Source organism: Bos grunniens, chromosome 27, assembly GCF_055505025.1.
Source record: "Bos grunniens cultivar Pamir isolate PY7600 chromosome 27, Bosgru_T2T1.0, whole genome shotgun sequence".
Lineage (NCBI taxonomy): Eukaryota > Metazoa > Chordata > Mammalia > Artiodactyla > Bovidae > Bos > Bos grunniens.
This window is the reverse complement of record NC_141191.1, coordinates 46,491,921-46,496,068: the sequence shown is the minus strand read 5'-3', so window position 1 is coordinate 46,496,068 and position 4,148 is coordinate 46,491,921. Positions and strand designations below refer to the sequence as shown.

The 4,148-nt window shown below is 39.2% G+C and overlaps 1 long non-coding RNA gene across 1 annotated transcript; it reads left to right on the top strand.

Moving 5' to 3' along the window:
- The first annotated feature begins 287 nt into the window (after nt 1-287).
- On the top strand, nt 288-3,713 carry LOC147343911 (uncharacterized). The gene is made up of 3 exons (XR_015156354.1): nt 288-752; nt 1,078-1,213; nt 2,490-3,713. It is a non-coding gene; the product is annotated as an uncharacterized LOC147343911 (long non-coding RNA).
- Nucleotides 3,714-4,148: the final 435 nt, after the last annotated feature.

Here is a 4,148-nt window from a genome sequence, read left to right as displayed (position 1 = left end):
AGAAGCAAATAACTAGACAAATAGCTGTGCTGTGCTAAGTCACTTCAGTCGTGTCCGACTGTATGCGGCCCCATGGACTGTAGCCCACCAGGCTCCTCTGTCCAAGGGACTCTCCAGGCCAGGATACTGGGGTGGGTTGCCATTCCCTTCTCCAGGGGATCTTCCTGAGCCAGGGGTGGAATCGCCATCTCTTACGCCTAACCTGCAATGGCAGGCGGGCCCTTTGCTGCTAGCACCAGCTGGGAAGCCCACACAGATAGCAGCAGATGTGACTCTGTCTCCCTCCAGAATCCATGTCAGCCTCAGAGCGATGGTGTTAGGAGGTGGGGCTCTGGGAGTTGATTAGGTCCTGAGGGCAGAGCCCTCATGAACAGGATGAGCGGGAAAGCAAAGTTCTCCTGTTCCCCATGTGAGGACCGTGAGAAGATAGCAAGTGGGAACCAGTGGGCAGGCTCTCATCAGTCACTGAATCTGTCAGCCTTGATCCTGGACGTCTGGGGCTGTGAAACCTCACTTCTGCCGCTTCTGCCGCTTCTGCTGCTTCCAAACCATCTAATCTGTGGTTTTTGTGAGAGCAGCACAAACGGGATAAAGCTCCCCATCATGGAACAGCCATTGCTCCAAGCTCCACAAAACCACTCGGAAACTCTTTAAAAAACACCGCCTCCTCCACTGGTGAATTATATTTGAACTTCACAACACATTTTCTTTTTGATTAGAAACATGGATTTTTGAAACAAACTTAATTAAAGGTAAAATGTTTCTGTAACCAAGTAAGAGATGTGATATTTGAACTATAAAGATTCCTGTTTAGAAGTAATTGTTCGTTTGTTTTCAAGGCTGTGAGGGGAATAAGGTAGAAATTTAAATAGCAAGCTTGTAGAGGTCAAATGTAGCTACAGGCAAAGGGGATGTGAAGTTTAAAAGCTTCCTTGCTACACTGAACTCCAAAGCTCTTATTTTTAAGAGGATTCTAAAGTTGGCAGTCAAATTTCTTCCATCTTTAAATGAAAAGCAGTGAATTTAATAATGTTGTTAACAATAAATATACTGGAGCAGATGTTTTGTCTTCTTTAGAGCTGAATAATCTGATCACAACCCCCGGGAAAAAAGAAGGGAAACACGTCTAGGAAGATTGTTTTGAACAAGAGGACTTGGATCTCCTTAGGCATATTTCCTTTCACTTCACCACAAAAAGTTTCAGCTATTTCAGGTACTTAAAAAAATCCTTTTGGCCAATAACTTTCCTTATTTCCCGCACATGTTCACAAGCTCGTGTATCTTTTGGTTGCATCTCAACTCTGTGGTTTTCTGTAGCTGGGTAAACCTATCTGATACAGAGTATCTTCAAAACATGATGTCCACTAAGATAAAATTGATGGGTCTGCTGCATGCACCTCTGAAAAGGGGGAGAAAAGCACATTTCTTTTATGTTTTCATTATCTTAATGATAATCAGAACTTCTGCTTGTTGGTCAAGTTCAAGAGATAATTCCTACCTACCTACTATTCTACTAAATGTTGCCTGCCTATAAGTGAAGACAAAACCTCAACAACCCGTAACACTTCAGTCATGCTACTATATAGCATGTACCCACATTTTCTATAAAACTTATGGCTCTAAGAGTAAAACCAAATATAAGATTTTAAATTGCTTAGGTAAGAGTAAAAAATGCTAATGACTATGCCCAGAATTAGTGAAACCTGTCTCCTCCTACATAAATCACGGTCAATGCCTCTGACCTTAACATCCCCAAATTTAGAAAGCAACTTTCTTGCCCTTCCTCTTGCTTTCAATTTCAAAGATAATAGAAATTTCTTGACATGGAATAAAAAGACCTTTACAATTTGGTTTTAATTTTTTTTAGCCATGTTTCTGAGACTATGGAGGAATAGACTTCAGCATAATAACAAGAAAGCATTCAACACATTATACAAAACTGGAACCAGTGCCTCTCCTAGACTGTGGGTTCTCTCTCAGTGATAACCACTTGGAGGTACTATTTCAGATGTGACAAACGTGCAAATGAAAAAAAAAAAAAAAAACAGCATAAGAGTCAATAGATCTCCAAGGTTCAAATCACAACTTCCATACTTACTAGTTCATGCACTGAGGCTTGTTACTTTCAGGTATTTATCACCATCATACTCGCTTCATAAAATGCATGAAGATAAAATCAGATACCATACACAAGTAGGGTAATCATAATTTATCATCCAAATTAAGTTACTTTTGAGATTGAAGAGGAGATTATTTTACTAATAATTATGTCAAGACAACAGGTGTTCTATCCTGGACATTCTGCAAGTAAAACATTTCAAAAATTGCCTGGCACAAACAAGTGATGAATAGATGTTAGCGCTTATTATTGTTGTGATATTCCTATTGTTTTTTTTTTTTTTCATTGTTGTCATGAAAGAGATGACCTTTAAGGTTTCTTCCCAACCTTGAGATGTTAAGATTTGCTAATGAATAGTTGTCATTTGCAGGCCCTGGTGAATCCAGTACTAAATGGTCCAGCTCAGGAGGGAGCTGAGAGAGAGAGCTGAATGATGAATAAGTGTGAAGAAATATGTTTATTTCCAGAATCAATTTGCTTTGTCTTCAGAGCACCAGCTAAGCATAAAATGGAGAATACTTCTGTCAAATCTGCAAAGGAGACCACTCTATCACGTTGGCAACTTTCTTTCTTCCCATCAAGTTTGTATCATAAAAGCCAAGTAAATTGTGTTGATGTTCTCTGTTATGACATGCACTGACATGATGGATAGGAAGCAACCCTCATGTTGCATAAGAGCAAAGAAAATAATAGCCCCTCACAGCCAATGGAGAGTATCAGGTGATGGGATCTCTCTGCATCTCTGTAGGGGCCCAGAAACATTTGTGTTCTTGTTTCTTCCCAAGCTAGGAAGAAAAAGGATGAAGTCACATTTTTATAAGATAGGATGTAGAGTGGGTGTAGGTTCATGCTTTTTACTATATTGTTGTTAAAGGATAATTTTCATGAAAGGTAATATGAAGATTCTCAAGATATAAATTGAACATATGTTTAAGATTTTATTTAATTCATTAAAGAAATAAGGGGACTAGCAGATGTCCAACCTGGTCAAAGAAGAATCCACAAGGACAGGCACATGTGTGGATCGAGTCTGCTGAAATGAAGGGGCAAGTGAAAGGCAAAGCTGACTCCTTCCGCAGTGGGAGAGGGAAGTCAGCTGAGACCTGGCAGACTGAATTTACAGTCTACAGACACGAATACTGTGTATTTTTCTTGGTGTCTACAACTAACAGGGCTAGTTGGAAGATAACCCCCAAAGGGTCAGAATCAGTTAACTCTGAGCTCTTGACTCTGGGTTGGAAAACTATAGCCACAGCCAAGTCACCTGTGTTTGTAAATAAAATTTTATTGGAACACAACCATTTGTTAATATATTGCTTATCATGCTAAGTGGCAAAGTTAAATAGATGGAACCTTATGAATGGTAAATCTAAATTATTTACTATTGGGTCCTTTAAGGAAATGTTTCCTGGCCTTTGGTAAAGATAAAAATGGGCTTCTACTGAATCACGAATCTTCTCCTATATTCTATATCGGTGAAAAGAGAATTTGGGAACTAGATAAATCTGGATCTGAATCTTAACTCTGTTACTTAATAAATGTATCATTAAAGCAAGTTACATAAACTTCCACATATTCAGTTATTAAACAGTATAAAAACATTATTTCTAATTAAATAAGTATGATGAGTCTATTGTATGATTATCATGAGGGTGAACCCAAACAGGAATTATAAAGAAGATAGTAGAATTTTCATATATAAAGTGGTAGAGGGTTCAAAAACTGTTAATTTCCATTTATCATCTTCTATGTAAATTCATCCTTACAGCCCAAACTACCTGTAATTAATTCCCTTAAATGCCTGGGCTTCTCCTCAAAAGGCTGTTGGCCATTAATGCTGCCCGACATAGAATCTAGCCACCACACTGCTCTTTGGGATGGTAAAGAGCAGCCTGGTGTCTAAGCGGGCACAGTGACCTAGGAGTTAGGGGACTAGAGACTCAACCTGGGGAGCCTGGAAAACTCTCCCATCTCTTAGGTTGTCAATTACTTTACCTCTATGGTGAAAGTTCTGGACTAGAGGCAGAAA